This window comes from Heptranchias perlo, unplaced genomic scaffold (assembly GCF_035084215.1).
Source record: "Heptranchias perlo isolate sHepPer1 unplaced genomic scaffold, sHepPer1.hap1 HAP1_SCAFFOLD_164, whole genome shotgun sequence".
NCBI lineage: Eukaryota > Metazoa > Chordata > Chondrichthyes > Hexanchiformes > Hexanchidae > Heptranchias > Heptranchias perlo.
Window position 1 is genome coordinate 311424 of NW_027138903.1, and position 17011 is coordinate 328434.

The 17011-nt window shown below is 47.8% G+C and overlaps 1 protein-coding gene and 1 long non-coding RNA gene across 3 annotated transcripts in view; one reads left to right on the top strand and one right to left on the bottom strand.

The window, feature by feature from the left end:
• Nucleotides 1–17011, bottom strand: part of LOC137309456 (uncharacterized) — a 57261-nt gene that overhangs the window by 26550 nt on the left and 13700 nt on the right. Inside the window, exons 2-3 of one of the 2 annotated variants that reach the window (XR_010959831.1) lie at nucleotides 7691–7833; nucleotides 4412–4513 (exon numbers count right to left, since the gene is read on the bottom strand). This is a non-coding gene — a long non-coding RNA (uncharacterized lncRNA). Of the gene's footprint in view, nucleotides 1–3788; nucleotides 4514–7690; nucleotides 7834–17011 lie in introns of both variants that reach the window. The other variant, XR_010959830.1, reaches the window with a different exon arrangement.
• LOC137309455 (zinc finger protein 91-like) overlaps nucleotides 1–17011 on the top strand; it is a 69296-nt gene that overhangs the window by 7976 nt on the left and 44309 nt on the right. The gene's annotated exons all lie outside the window — the stretch shown is intronic.

Sequence of the window (17011 nt, forward strand, 5' to 3'; positions counted from 1 at the left end):
AGAGCTGCAAGTGAGCCAGATGAGAGTACGCAGGAAACATTTTCCGGTAGTCATGGAGGAAGCCAGTGAAAGGAGTAACAAGAGCCACATGGAAGGAAGTGGCAGTGACTGAATTTTTTTAGTCAGGATGGTGTGTGACTTGGAGGGGAACATGCAGGTGGTGTTGTTCCCATGTGCCTGCTGCCCTTGTCCTTCTAGGTGGTAGAGGTCGCGGGCTTGGGAGGTGCTGTCGAAGAAGCCTTGGCGAGTTGCTGCAGTGCATCCTGTGGATGGTACACACCGCAGCCACTGTGCGCCGGTGGTGAAGGGAGTGAATGTTTAGGGTGGTGGAAGGGGTGCCAATCAAGCGGGCTGCTTTGTCCTGGATGGTGTCGAGCTTCTTGAGTGTTGTTGGAGCTGCACTCATACAAGCAAACATCCCCATTTCTGACCTTATGATGGAGGGAAGGTCATTGATGAAGCAGCTGAAGATGGTTGGGCTGAGGACACTGCCCTGAGGAACTCCTGCAGCAATGCCCTGGGGCTGAGATGATTGGCCTCCAACAACCACTACCATCTTCCTTTGTGCTAGGTATGACTCCAGCCACTGGAGAGTTTTTCCCCTGATTCCCATTGACTTCAATTTAACCCTAACCCTAACCCTAATGCAGCCTTGGTGCCACACTCGGTCAAATGCTGCCTTGATGTCAAGGGCAGTCACTCTCACCTCACCTCTGGAATTCAGCTCTTTTGTCCATCTTTGGACCAAGGCTGTAATGAGGTCTGGAGCTGAGTGGTCCTGATGGAACCCAAACTGAGCATCGGTGAGCAGGTTATTGGTGAGTAAGTGCCGCTTGATAGCACTGTCGACGACACCTTCCATCACTTTGCTGATGATTGAGAGTAGACTGATGGGGCGGTAATTGGCCGGATTGGATTTGTCCTGCTTTTTGTGGACAGGACATACCTGGGCAATTTTCCACATTGTCGGGGAGATGCCAGTGTTGTAGCTGTACTGAAACAGCTTGGCTAGAGGCGCAGCTAGTTCTGGAGCACAAGTCTCCAGCACTACAGCTGGGATGTTGTCGGGGCCCATAGCCTTTGCTGTATCCAGTGCACTCAGCCGTTTCTTGATATCACGTGGAGTGAATCGAATTGGCTGAAGACTGGCTTCTGTGATGGTGGGGATATCGGGAGGAGGCCGAGATGGATCACCCACTCGGCACTTCTGGCTGAAGATGGTTGCAAACACTTCAGCCTTGTCTTTTGCACTCACGTGCTGGGCTCCGCCATCATTGAGGATTGTAAGGAATCTTACAACACCAGGTTATAGTCCAACTGTTTGATTTGAAAATCACAAGCTTTCGGAGGCTTTCTCCTTCAGGAGAGGAGAAAGCCTCCGAAAGCTTGTGATTTTCAAATAAAACAGTTGGACTATAACCTGGTGTTGAAAGATTCCTTACATTTGTCAACCCCAGTCCATCACCGGCATCTCCACATCATCATTGAGGATGGGGATGTTTGCAGAGCCTCCTCCTCCCGTTAGTTGTTTAATTGTCCACCACCATTCACGACTGGATGTGGCAGGACTGCAGAGCTTTGATCTGATCCGTTGGTTGTGGAATCGCTTAGCTCTGGCTACAGCATGTTGTTTCCGCCGTTTAGCATGCATGTAGTCCGGAGTTGTAGCTACACCAGGTTGGCACCTCAGTTTTAGCTACGCCTGGTGCTGCTTCTGGCATGCTCTTCTACACTCCTCATTGAACCAGGGTTGATCCCCTGGCTTATTGGTAATGGTAGAGTGAGGAATATGCCGGGCCATGAGGTTACAGATTGTGCTGGAATATAATTCTGCTGCTGCTGATGGCCCACAGTGCCTCATGGATGCCCAGTTTTGAGCTGCTAGATCTGTTCTGAATCTATCCCATTTAGCACGGTGGTAGTGCCACACAACACGTTGGATGGTGCCCTCAGTGCGAAGACGGGACTTCATCTCCACGAGGACTGTGCGGTGGTCACTCCTACCAATACTGTCATGGACAGATGCATTTGCGACAGGAAGATTGGTGAGGACGAGGTCAAGTATGTTTTTCCCTCGTGTTGGTTCGCTCACCACCTGCCGCAGGCCCAGTCTGGCAGCTATGTCCTTCAGGACTCGGCCAGCTCGGTCAGTAGTGGTGCTACCGAGCCACTCTTGGTGATGGACATTGAAGTCCCCCACCCAGAGTACATTTTCTGCCCTTGCTACCCTCCGTGCTTCCTCCAAGTGGTGCTCAACATGGAGGAGGACTGATTCATCAGCTGAGGGAGGACGGTAGGTGGTAATCAGCAGGAGGTTTCCTTGCCCATGTTTGACCTGATGCCATGAGATTTCATGGGGTCCGGAGTCAATGTTGAGGACTCCAAGGGCCACTCCCTCCTGACTGTATATCACTGTACCGCCACCTATGGTGGGTCTGTCTTGCCGGTAGGACAGGACATACCCAGGGATGGTGATAGAAGAGTCTGGGACGTTGGTTGAAAGGTATGATTCTGTGAGTATGGCGATGTCAGGCTGTTGCTAGTGGGACAGCTCTCCCAATTTTGGCACAAGTCCCCAGATGTTAGTGAGGAGGACTTTGCAGGGTCGACTGGGCTTGGTTTGCCGTTGTCGTGTCCAGTGTCTAGTGGTCCGAGTATTTCCAAGTTTGTTGATGACACAAAACTAGGTGGGATTGTGAGTTGTGAGGAGGATGCAAAGAGGCCTCAAGGCAATTTAGACAAGTTGAGTGAGTGGGCAAATACATGGCAGATGCAGTATAATGTGGATAAATGTGAAGTTATCCACATCGGAAGGAAATACAGAAAGGCAGAGTATTATTTAAATGATGATAGATTGGGAAATGCTGATGTACAAAGGGACCTGGGTGTCTTTGTACGCCGATCACTGAAAGCAAACATGCAGCTGCAGCATGCAGTTAGGAAGGCAAATGGTACGTTGGCCTTCATTGCAAGAGGATTTGAGTACAGGAGCAGGGATGTATTACCGCAGTTATACACTGCCTTGGTGAGACCGCACCTGGAGTACTGTGTGAAGTTTTGGTCTCCATACCTAAGAAAGGATATACTTGCCATAGAGGGAGTGCAGCGAAGGTTCACCAGATTGATTCCTGGGATGGCAGGACTGTCATATGAGGAGAGATTGGGCGACTAGGCCTGTATTCACAAGAATGTAGAAGAATGAGAGAGGATCTCATTGAAACGTATAAAATTCTGACCGAGCTAGACAGACTGTATGCAGGGAGGATGTTTCCCCTGGCTGGGGGGTTTAAAACGAGGGGTCACAGTGTCAGGATACGGGGTAGAACATTTAGGTCTGAGATGAGGAGAAATTTCTTCACTTAGACAGTGGTGAACCTGTGGAATTCTCTACCACAGAAGGCTATGGAGGCCAAGTTACTGAATATATTTAAGGAGATAGATAGATTTCTGGACACAGAAGGCATTAAGGGGTCTGGGAAAGAGCGTGAATATGGTATTGAGATAGAGGATCATTCATGATCACGTTGAATGGCGGCGCAGGCTCCAAGGGCCTATTTTCTATGTTGCAGTTACCACAAACCACCTGCACTGCCATCTCTATCTAATCTTGTTTTATTTATTTACTTTGAGTTTTTATTCACTTGCTATTTTTATTAACTAATTAGTTTATCTACTTACTTTATTAAATTAATAACTTAAATAGTTATAGTTACCCAGCACTTTAGTTAAACCCACTGCCCCAGCTTAGAGAGCAAAAAAAAGGAAATACTCATCAGCCAATCACCTACCTGCTGTCCTGTGACTTCACTCTTCCAAATTTCTGCCTGTATCAGTTGGTGTCAACTGTAAGTGAAGGAGGGTCTCCTCTCGGGCCTCTCCTCTCCTCTCGGGCCTCTCCTCTCCTCTCGGGCCTCTCCTCTCCTCACCTCTCGGGCCTCTCCTCTCGGGCCTCTCCCGTTCTCGGTCTTTTTTTATCCTCCGATCCCGCTTTCTTCTGCTCCTCTGCAGCTAACTTTTTTTATTAACTCTCGAGATGTGGGCGTCGCTGGCAAGGCCGGTATTTATTGCCCATCTGCAGTTGCCATTGAGAAGGTGATGGTGGGCTTGCTAGGCCACTCAGAAGGCAGTTAAGAGTCAACCATGTTGGTGTGGGACTAGAGACACATATAGGCCAGACCGGGTAGGGATGGCAGGTTTCCTTCCCTTAAGGACATTAGTGAGCTAGGTGGATTTTTACCACAATCCAAAATCTTCATGATCATTTTTACTGATACCAGCTTTTTAGTTCCAGATTTTTAAGCTGCATTGGAATTCTCAAACTACCATGGTGGGATTTGAACTCACGTTGTCTGAATTATTAGTCCAGGCCTCTGGATTACTAGTCCAGTAATCTGGAATTGCTCCTTCTCACCTGCTATAGCTTCAACTGTACATCTGATTCCTGGGCTGACGCTTGCTGCTGGACACTTGTTGTGAAGTGCATCCCTTGCACCAATCTGCTCCTCATCCGTACCTACGGAAATACAACGGGAAGAAGCAATTACTACTATCTGCAAGCTTGGGAGGTGCTGTCGAAGCCTTGGCGAGTTGCTGCAATGCATCCTGTGGATGGTACACACTGCAGCCACTGTGCGCCGGTGGTGAAGGGAGTGAATGTTTAGGGTGGTGGAAGGGGTGCCAATCAAGCGGGCTGCTTTGTCCTGGATGGTGTCGAGCTTCTTGAGTGTTGTTGGAGCTGCACTCATACAAGCAAACAAGCCCATTTCTGACCTTATGATGGAGGGAAGGTCATTGATGAAGCAGCTGAAGATGGTTAGGCTGAGGACACTGCCCTGAGGAACTCCTGCAGCAATGCCCTGGGGCTGAGATGATTGGCCTCCAACAACCACTACCATCTTCCTTTGTGCTAGGTATGACTCCAGCCACTGGAGAGTTTTTCCCCTGATTCCCATTTACTTCAATTTTACGAGGGCTCCTTGGTGCCACACTCGGTCAAATGTTGCCTTGATGTCAAGGGCAGTCACTCTCACCTCACCTCTGGAATTCAGCTCTTTTGTCCATCTTTGGACCAAGGCTGTAATGAGGTCTGGAGCTGAGTGGTCCTGATGGAACCCAAACTGAGCATCGGTGAGCAGGTTATTGGTGAGTAAGTGCCGCTTGATAGCACTGTCGACGACATCTTCCATCACTTTGCTGATGATTGAGAGTAGACTGATGGGGCGGTAATTGGCCGGATTGGATTTGTCCTGCTTTTTGTGGACAGGACACACCTGGGCAATTTTCCACATTGTCGGGTAGATGCCAGTGTTGTAGCTGTACTGGAACAGCTTGGCTAGAGGCGCAGCTAGTTCTGGAGCACATGTCTTCAGCACTACAGCTGGGATGTTGTCGGGGCCCATAGCCTTTGCTGTATCCAGTGCACTCAGCCGTTTCTTGATATCACGTGGAGTGAATCGAATTGGCTGAAGACTGGCTTCTGTGATGGTGGGGATATCGGGAGGAGGCCGAGATGGATCATCCACTCGGCACTTCTGGCTGAAGATGGTTGCAAACACTTCAGCCTTGTCTTTTGCACTCACGTGCTGGGCTCCGCCATCATTGAGGATTGTAAGGAATCTTACAACACCAGGTTATAGTCCAACTGTTTTATTTGAAAATCACAAGCTTTCGGAGGCTTTCTCCTTCAGGAGAGGAGAAAGCCTCCGAAAGCTTGTGATTTTCAAATATAACAGTTGGACTATAACTTGGTGTTGTCAGATTCCTGACATTTGTCAACCCCAGTCCATCACCGGCATCTCCACATCATCATTGAGGATGGGGATGTTTGCAGAGCCTCCCCCTCCCGTTAGTTGTTTAATTGTCCACCACCATTCACGACTGGATGTGGCAGGACTGCAGAGCTTTGATCTGATCCGTTGGTTGTGGAATTGCTTAGCTCTGTCGACAGCATGTTGCTTCCGCTGCTTAGCATGCATGTAGTCCTGAGTTGTAGCTTCACCAGGTAGGCACCTCATTTTTAGGTACACCTGGTGCTGCTCCTGGCATGCTCTTCTACACTCCTCATTGAACCAGGGTTGATCCCCTGGCTTGTTGGTAATGGTAGAGTGAGGAATATGCCGGGCCATGAGGTTACAGATTGTGCTGGAATATAATTCTGCTGCTGGTGATGGCCCACAGCGCCTCATGGATACCTAGTTTTGAGCTGCTAGATCTGTTCTGAATCTATCCCACTTAGCACGGTGGTAGTGCCACACAACACGTTGGATGGTGTCCTCAGTGCGAAGACGGGACTTCATCTCCACGAGGACTGTGCGGTGGTCACTCCTACCAATACTGTCATGGACAGATGCATTTGCGACAGGAAGATTGGTGAGGACAAGGTCAAGTAAGTTTCTCCCTCGTGTTGGTTCGCTCACCACCTGCCGCAGGCTCAGTCTGGCAGCTATGTCCTTCAGGACTCGGCCAGCTCTGTCAGTAGTGGTGCTACCGAGCCATTCCTGGTGATGGACATTGAAGTCCCCCACCCAGAGTACCTTCTGTGCCCTTGCTACCCTCAGTGCTTCCTCCAAGTGGTGTTCAACATGGAGGAGGACTGAGTCATCAGCTGAGGGAGGTCGGTAGGTGGTAATCAGCAGATTTCCTTGCCCATGTTTGACCTGATGCCATGAGATTTCATGGGGTCTAGAGTCAATGTTGAGGACTCCCAGGGCCACTCCCTCCTGACTGTATACCACTGTACTGCCGGTGGGACAGGACATACCCAGGGATGGTGATGGAAGAGTCTGGGATGTTGGCTGAAAGGTATGATTCTGTGAGTATGGCTTTGTCAGGCTGTTGCTTGACTAGTCTGTGGGACAGCTCTCCCAATTTTGGCACAAGTCCCCAGATGTTAGCGAGGAGCACTTTGCAGGGTCGACTGGGCTTGGTTTGCCTTTGTCGTGTCCGGTGCCTAGTGGTCTGATGCCGGGTGGTCCGTCCAGTTTTATTCTTCTTGTGACTTTTTTTTAGCGAGGTTTTACAACTGAGTCGCTTGCTAGGCCATTTCAGACGGCAATTAAGAGTCAACCACATTGTTGAATGCCATCTCCCTCACACCAGAACTGCAGGTTGTGCTGGAAGAAGTTTAAAAGAGCTCTGACTATATGGGCAGAAACTCAGAACAGGCCCCTTCCAATCTCATCCTGCAAATGGCTCCATACCATGATTATGACCCGATCTCGCTAAAGTTAGCCAGGGCCTGTATTTCTCCATCCCTTTTGAGGAATATCAAACAATCTGTTGAGTTCATTAAGGTTTTCAAACTTCCCCCCTATAGAGCACAACTGACCTTTTATATATTCTAGAAAAAGCTTAATGGAATTTCATGGATTTTGAGAACTAGCACACAAACTCAAAAAGAAACTGTCAAATACAAAGTCTTAGTATATTCAAAAACTGTATTTTAGATTCCCTCTTTTGGCTTGTCACCAGCAAGACTATAACAACAAACTCTGCAAAGTTATATCAGCATTAGCTTGGTGTAAGGCTTTAGCTTTAGCTGGCTGTTAAACTCTTTAAGCATCGTGACTGAGTTTTATGGAGGCTGCCACCAAACCAAAACATGGGAGAAAAATCTATAATTTTTTTCAGGATTGGCTCTCCACCAGTTGTCTGTTTTCCTCTGCTACCATCTGTAGTTGCTCAGTCTCACCTGTGCTGTTTCCTCAATGCTCCCAGCTCTAGCTGTACATCAGATTCCTGGGTGATGCTCAGTGCTAATGGAATGAATGATGGTGTTTGTTCTGAAAGGGATTGCACGCAGTCTCAGGCACTGAACCAATCTCCTCAGCACACCTATGGAAACATAATGGGAAGAAGCATTTATTGCTATTTGCAACACCCTTCTTGGGACACAATTCACTGGCCAAACTGTATTATGATGCTTTAGGACCAGCTAAATTTCCAATAGACTGAATGGCAGAGTGAGTGAGAATTTAATTGTGGAAGAAAAAGCTGCTAGAATGAGTACTAGCCACTTTTTGTGGATTCACTGCTGGCGGGCACCTCTCCAATGTACTATGGATTGGCAGCACACAGTGTTAAAGTGAATGCTCCTCTAGGTGGACTAAGTTCAGAGTGCTCCCTCTAGCTACTGACCTCTCCTTTCATTATGGGCTTTTTTTATTCCGTTGTAAAGAGAGTGGTGAAGCGCTGACTGCTTCCTGAACCTTTCCATTGCCATGCAGTCAACTAGTGTGCATCACATAACAGGAGTGCAAGAACAGGCAAGTAGGTATTGGTGGAGACAATTAAGTACCCAGTCATTGCAAGGCTTCCTTGGAATGTGAAAAGTGCAAAAAGCATGAAAATAGTTTGCCTTGGGACAGTGGCCCCACAAATTCATGATCCCGTTCCTCTTGCCAAAACCATGATGGGATGAGACTTCCACCTGCTGCTCGTCAGAATTACCTGGGTCAGGATATATGACTAAAGTGGGCAGGTGCCTGAGTCGGTGTAAATACTGGCTAGTTGGGAGAGTGGTGGTGGGAGGAGGAAATAGCAGTGTTGGCCATCCCTGCTGAACCTGACTGCTGGCAGGTTTGGCCAAAGAAGCTTTGCATTTAAACCAGTTGCTCTTTTGCAAAAACGCCACTTTCATTTTGGCAGCTGAGCACGTTGCGACTTGTTACTTTAAGGTAACCAGCCTTTACACATTTGGTGGGACACTTCCATCATCTAGCAAAAATAAATGGTGCCCAAACTTCCAACCATCCTACTCCTGCCTGCCCTGATAAACAGCTTCAGTAAGACCAAAACCCCAAGGAAATTTAGAACCAGTGTTATAGAGATCAAAAGGTTTCTGAAAGATTAGCAAGCCTCCCAAGTAAGCGTGCAGCTGGTTGAGGTGAGAGTTTGTGCTGCAGCCATGCCATCCCAGAGCAGTGAACAAAGAGAACTTCAGCCCAAAGATATTAAGCTGCTTCTGCATCTGGGATGTGGACTCCCTGATCTGTGACACAACCTTCACCTGCTCTGTCACCTCTTCCTATGCAGTCCAGACTTCTGCTTTCTGAAGAGCATTCCCGTCTAACCTGAAGATGGCAACACTCATTTGCCTCACTTCTTTCAACATGATCGCGAGAGGCTGCCTCCACTTGGTCACTCATAGAATCATGGAATGATACAGCACAGGAGGCGGCCATTCGACCTAACGTGCCTGTGCCGACTCCTTGAAAGAGCTATACAATTAGTCCCACTCCCCTGCTCTTTTCCCATAGCCCTGCAAATTTTCCTCCTTCAAGTATTTATCCAATTCCCTTTTGAAAGTTGCTCTTGAACCTGCTTCCACCACCCTATCAGGCAGTGCTTTCCAGATCATAACAACTTGCTGTGTAAAAAATGTTTTCCTCATGTTGCCTATGATTCTTTTGCCAATTACCTTAAATCTGTGTGCTCTGGTTACTGTTACTTCTGCCATTGGAAACAGTTTCTCCTTATTTACTGTATCAAAACCTTTCATGATTTTGAATACCTGTGTCAAATCTCCATTTAACCTTCTCTGCTCTAAGTAGAAAACCCCAGCTTCTCCAATCTCTCCACATTAACTGAAGTCTTTCATCCCTGGTACCATTCTAGTAAATCTCTTTGCATTCTCTCTAAAGCATCCTCCCTAAAGTGTGGTGCCCAGAATTGGTCACAACACTCCAGCTGGGGCCTAACCAGTTATTATAAAGGTTTAATCATAACTTCCTTGCTTTTGTATTCAGTGCCTCTGTTTATAAAGCCAAGCATCGCATATGCCTTTTTAAACAGATTTCTCAACTTGTCCTGTCACCTTCGAAGACTTGTGTATATACATACTCAGGTCTCTGTTCCTGGACCCCCTTTAAAATTGTACCATTTAGTTTATATTGTGTCTCCTCATTCTTCCTACCAAAATGAATCACTTCACACTTCGCTACATTAAATTTCATCATAATTACAGATTGTTGACTTTTTGGCCGAGCAGGGATTTTTGGTTTTAGCTACAATATGTTTCTCGTATGAACTCAGGTTTAAGATTTTTAAGGATTTTATTCATAAAGGTACGATATTCTCTTATTTTAACAGAGGAACAGTCTAGAGTTGTTTGAACAATAGTAACCAGGTGTCTCAATAGGTTTCCTTGAATAAAATGAGCAGCCATTGAAACTGTTATGCTTAAGTGATCTGGGACAATAAATGGGTTATTACCACATTTCAGACATTTCTGGTAGTCACTCGCCTGAGATGTTGGGGGTGGGGGTCTGTACTCGTACAAAGACATGACGTCATCTGGCTGGGACCCACATCCAGAGGACTTTAGCAGGTTTAAATGGCAGCTATTTGACCAATCCTTGGACAAAGAAGGATTCAGGGTCAAACTGCCAAAAGACCTATACAGCAACAGGACAAAGAGGACTGTCAATTGAGAAGTCTGTTCCAAGACATGCACTAGGGCCAAGGCCGGATTAAGATAAAACCAGTCAGATTTCACAGAGCTTAGATAGTATTTAGTCCACTAGCACAATGCAGATTTATTGTTTTTTGATATGAAAAGAATTATAGAAGAAGTTAAAGGTCTGGATTGTTACTTTTCAGTACTCTGTCAAATAAATCAGGTTGATAATTTTATATTGACCTCTTCTTACCAGAACGTTCCACTTCTTATAAGAGTAGAGGAATGCATGTTTGAGGATCATTATATCCAGTTCTTTATCATATTCCTCGGTCATGCTATCATAGGACTAGACATTGGGTAGTACAGGCAAACTCACCATAAGGGAAATGGGAGGAACAAGTGATGCTGAACCCGACAGACTAACTAAGGCAGGTACGAGATTTGTGACAGACACCAATAATCCATTGACAGGATGCATCTCTGGGATACCCATGATGCAGAGACAGGCTGCCTCTACTGGAGTACTGATGATAAATTGACAGCATCTGCTGGAGGAACAATGACAACAGTTTCTCTAGGGGGATGAATGACTCATTGACAGATTGCCTCCTCAGGGAAGCAGAAAAGCCAGTGACAGGCTGCTATTCTCCAGTCCAAAAGATCAGGTGACAGGCTGCACATTCATATATCATTCCACGCGATGCTGCACAACAGCAATGCTCAATAACAGGGTTTGACTCCAGTTACTTTTCTTTTTCTTCCGAATAATGGGCACGGAATGTGAGGGGAAGGAGGAAATGGGGACAAAACAGCCTAAAAAAAAATGCAAAAATGAATCACCCTGCAGATGTTTACACAGTCACCACACAGAAAGATCAGGGGAAATCACCCCGGTGATGTTTACACGGCATAGGATGATGGGAGGAAAGTCTCCTCCTGATGTCTAACATCTGTACACAAAGTCATCAGAGGAAATCTTCCTGCTGATGTTTACATTGTAACTGCACACAGTGACCAGAGGAAATCTTCCTGATGTTAACCTCAGCGTCCTATGTGACCCGGAGATGAGCTTCCAACCACATATCTGCTCCATCACCAAGACTGCCCACTTCCACCTCTAACATCACGCAGCTCCACCTCTGCCTCAGCTCATCTGCGGCTGAAACCCTCATCCATGCTTATTACCTCTAGACTTGACTATTCCAACCATCTTCAGCTGCTTCATCAATGACCTTCCCTCCATCATAAGGTCAGAAATGGGGATGTTCGCTGATGACTGCACAGTGTTCAGTTCCATTCGCAACCCCTCAGATAATGAAGCAGTCCGAGCCCGCATGCAGCAAGACCTGGACAACATCCAGGCTTGGGCTGATAAGTGGCAAGTAACATTCGCGCCAGATAAGTGCCAGGCAATGACCATCTCCAACAAGAGAGAGTTTAACCACCTCCCCTTGACATTCAACGGCATTACCATCGCCGAATCCCCCACCATCAACATCCTGGGGGTCACCATTGACCAGAAACTTAACTGGACCAGCCATATAAATACCGTGGCTACGAGAGCAGGTCAGAGGCTGGGTATTCTGCGGCGAGTGACTCACCTCCTGACTCCCCAAAGCCTTTCCACCATCTACAAGGCACAAGTCAGGAGTGTGATGGAATACTCTCCACTTGCCTGGATGAGTGCAGCTCCAACAACACTCAAGAAGCTCGACACCATCCAAGATAAAGCAGCCCGCTTGATTGGCACCCCATCCACCACCCTAAACATTCACTCCCTTCACCACCGGCGCACTGTGGCTGCAGTGTGCACCATCCACAGGATGCACTGCAGCAACTCGCCAAGGCTTCTTCGACAGCATCTCCCAAACCCGCGACCTCTACCACCTAGAAGGACAAGAGCAGCAGGTACATGGGAACAACACCACCTGCACGTTCCCCTCCAAGTCACACACCATCCCGACTTGGAAATATATTGCCGTTCCTTCATTGTCGCTGGGTCAAAATCCTGGAACTCCCTTCCTAACAGCACTGTGGGAGAACCGTCACCACACGGACTGCAGCGGTTCAAGGCGGCGGCTCACCACCACCTTCTCAAGGGCAATTAGGGATAGGCAATAAATGCCGGCCTTGCCAGCGACGCCCACATCCCGTGAACGAATAAAAAAAAATTCCTGGCCGGCCTCCCATCTTCCACCCTCCATAAAGTTTAGCTCATCCAAAACTCTGCTGCCTATATCCTAATTCGCATAAAGTCCCATTCACCCATCACCCCTTTGCTCGCTAACCTACATTGGCTCCCAGTCCAGGAACATCTCAATTTTAAAATTGTCATCCTTGTTTTCAAATCTCTTCATGGCCCTCGCCCTTCTTTATTTCTGTAACCTCCTCCAGCCCTACAATCCTCCGAGATCTCTGCGCTCCTCCAATTCTGGCCTTTTGCGCATCCCCGATTTTAATCAATCCACCATTGGTGGCCGTGCCTTCAGCTGCCTAGGCCCTAAGCTTTGGAATTCCCTCCCTAAACCTCCCCACCCCTCTCCTTTAAGACACTCCTTAAAACCTACCTCTTTGACCAAGCTTTTGGTCACCTGTCCTAATATATCCTTATGTGGCTCAGTGTCAAATTTGGTTTGATAAAACGCTCCTGTGAAGCACCTTGGGACGTTTTTCTACGTTAAAGACACTATATAAATGGAAGTTGTTGTTGACCCAAGCAAATCTTCCTGCTGATGTTTACATTGTGTCACAGAGTCCTATCATCTTGTAACTTTCTTCATACAATAAACAATAATCCTTGACCAGTTCGTACTTCAAAACTCTTGGCTTTTAATTTACACTTTACTTCTCTTGACCTCTCCCTTTTATTCTCACCTGACTGGGGAAGGTCTCCACCCATTCCAACTTTAATTACTTCCTAAAAGGTGAGGTCTCAAACAGGGCCAGACACTTCCTCTTAAAAGGGGAGGTTTCTTAAAAGGGCTACACCCTTACGCGGGGATCAGGACCCTCAATTACTCTGCTACATATCCCCCCAGCATCAAGCCATTCGCTCTTGCAGACTGCGGTGCGAGGCAGTATGTAAAGGCAAACCGTATTCCTCTGAGCCGACCTGGCTCCATGCCCAATAATTGCCTTTGCAATCATTTCACCAAGTTACGAATTAAGAGCAGGAGTAGGCCATTTGGCCCCTCGAGCCTGCTCTGCCATTTGATAAGATCATGGCTGATCTGATTGTGACCTCAACTCTACTTTCCCGTCTACCTACTATAACCTTTGACTCCCTTGTTAATCAGGAATCTATCTAACTCAGCCTTAAAAATATTCAATGACCCTGCCTCCACTGCTCTCTGGGGAAGGGAGTTCCACAGACTCACGACCCTCTGAGAGAAAAAATTTCTCCTCATCTCCGTCTTAAATGGGAGACCCCTTATTTTCAAACTGTGGCCCCTAGTTCTAGTCTCTCCCACAAGGGGAAACATCCCCTTAGCATTTACCCCTTCTAGTCCCCTCAGGATCTTATATGTTTCAATAAGATCACCTCTCATTCTTCTAAACTCCAGTGTATACAGGCCCAACTTGTCCAACTTTTCCTCATAAGATAACCCCCTCATCCCAGGAATCAGTCGAGTGAACCTTCTCTGAACCGCCTCCAAAGCAATTATGTCCTTTCTTAAATAAGGAGACCAAAACTGCACTCAGCATTCTAGATGTGGTCTCACCAATGCCCTGTACAACTGTAGCAAAACATCTCATATTCCATGCCCTCCATGTTCACCTGCCCCACGGACAGTCCCTTCGGCTGTTTCAAATGCCATTGACGCGGCGTCAGTTTCCCGCCTTTTCTTTTCATGCGGACTCCAGCATCCCCTTTCACAGGAGTCCTCATTCCAGATTTTCCCTGTGGAAATTTCCCACTCATGTCCATCGCCTTGCACTCCTGGGTCAATTACTTCAACACTAATTTCCAAAGACTCTAATTTCTGTTCATCAACTTCTTTGATTTTGCATTCAGCCGACCCACCCTCAAGCTTGGCAGCTTTTGCACAGCAAGGGTAGAGCCGTTTTCACGGACCCCACTACGAGTGTCTGACAAGCAGCCAGCCATTGCTCCTATTGCAGCCTCTAATGGCAGCTGTAGTTTCTATCACCGGTCCTCATACAACCCCTGCATTAAGGTCACTGGGTTGTAGCACCTGATCCACAGCACTTAACTCCAGAATCTCTGTGTGCACAGAGGCAACAGTCTCAGCAATAACTTGCTCTTCCATGGCCACTGTAGTCACAAAGAACCCCGGTTCCTGGGACTCTGAACTTTCAACTTCAGAAAGATCCACCAACAGGATCACTGTCCCCTTTTGTACAGCTTGAAATTCATCAATGGAAGCTGAGTGATTTTACTTCATGGTCACTTTCCAAAGTTAGACCCTTTGATTCAGGAGCTATTTCACTATGTACAACCTCAATCACTCCCACTGCTGGAATGATTTCGATGGTCTTGGCATCGAGCAACTTGCTCCTTCAACTCATCACTGGTCCTTTCCCTCTGAACTTCTGTGTTGAGCAACCTTCTTAAGAAGCCTCTTCCGATCGCTTCCTCTCCTTTTCCAACTTTCCAATAATTCCCTGCCGGGAATCGATTTGCTCCTGGAGGATCTTGTTATTCTGTGATTCTCCGAGTCCGGCCAACTTGTTCCTGGACTCTTCCAAATTGCCTCTCATCTGCTTGACCATAGTCAGTGTGTCGAAAAGATCACGCTGCAGTTTTACAGATCCTTCTACCTGTTCATCGTGGGATTTCCTCCTTTGACCTTTATTTTACTCGTTCATGGGATGTGGCCGTTGCTGGCGAGGCCAGCATTTATTGCCCATTCCTAATTGCCCTTGAGAAGGTGGTGGTGAGCCGCCTTCTTGAACCGCTGCAGTACCTTCAGTCACCTCTTGATTCTTTTGAAGACCTACAACCTCTTCAACATGGGTCTGCTTGTGGGTTTCACAGGCGGACTGGAGGCTCTGGTTTTGAGAAGTCAGCTCCAGTGTCCAACTCTTTCTCCTTCTGAACCAGCTCGTTCCTCACCCTCTTTAGGTCTTCGAGGCCCATCTGATTACTTTCCAAAGTCTGAATCTGTTGAGTGAGCATCTCTAGTTCAGCTTCCTTCAATGTCTCATACTGCAGGGCAACAGAAGCTTTCTCATTGCACACCCTTTCCGCCTCTTCCTTTAGCACGGACAGTTGTTGCAACTTACTTTCTCTTACGGCTTCTATCTCCCTCTCAAAGCTGAGCGTTGCGTCCTCTTCGGTCCTCAGGGCTTCCTCAAGCGTCTCCCGCTTCCAGCGGAGATCGAGAACAACTTGCTGAACCGCCCGCACTTTACTTTGCGAGTCTTCTGCCAGCTAGTGCCTCAGTTTCTTCTTCCTCCTGCTCCACGTCCTTTTGCATCAAGGAGATCTGGAGCTTCACGATCTCCACGTACAACACATTGAGCTGTCTGGTCAGCCTTTCCTCCTGAACCCACGCAGCTTGCTCGAGCAGATCCTTCTGCTCAACCATCTCATTGACTGATTGCTGGAGGCTGGCGACGATCGTGGTTAGCTGGCTTTTCTCTTCCTTGTGAAGTGCCTTCATGGCCTCCAAGTTGACCTCCAGGTGGAGCTTGGCGTCCTCGATCTGCTGCAGCTCGTCAGCCCGCTCCCCAACTGGCTCCTCATCTCTTCTACCTGCTGCTCCACCACACGCTTCACCTTCTCCAGCTGGTGCATGCTCTTGCCCACATCGTCCTTGGAGCTCATCAGGTCCTCCCTCTCAGCTTGTTGAGGCGCTCAAGTTCCTCGTGTAGCACAAGCACCTGTCTAACCAGTGCTTGTCTCTGTGCTATTTTCCAACTGAGCCTGCAGGGAGACCACCTGCCACCCCAGCTTCAGCCTCTTCTCCTCCTGGAGCAGCTTCTGGGTGTCCTTTAGGTGAGACTCCAAACTTGACACCTCCTTGGCCAGTTTGATGTCTTTGGACTTGGTCCTCCCCCGAGCTCCGGCGGAGTCTTTCAGCTCAGCCTGCAATTTGAGGACCCAATCCTTACCATTTTCCTCCTGACTTACCACATAAGCGCACGTCACTGATCTCTCATATCCTTGGGAAAGCCTTCTACAGGACTGTTTTGGTTACAAAAGGTCTTCCCAGGCTTTCCTCTGTGACTTCCGCATCTCCTCAGAATGGGCAGAGGTTACCTGAAAAATTTCTGTACGCTCCTTCCTCAGCTCACTCCTAGAGGCCTCCGCTACCTTCTGTGAACGTGTAATTGTACTTTTCCTCAAACTCCTTAATGTCAGGCACCACCATTTCTTTACAGAGTTTTCAGAACTCGTCCCCATCACAATCATAGTTTAGAACATCAGCTTCTCTCTCTCCACTCGTACCAGGCCCTGGCTCAATCACTGGGATTGGAGAAGCAGAGGGAATACGGTCTTGGTCCCCTATTAAAACTCTAGGCACTTCCTCCCTACTGCCTCTTGGTTTATCTTCCCTCCGCTCCCTTTTCTGTAGGCCGTCTGGAACCCCTTCCTTCCTTTGGATCAGGGTATTAAACCCTGGGAAATCCTTCCCCAGTGTTACG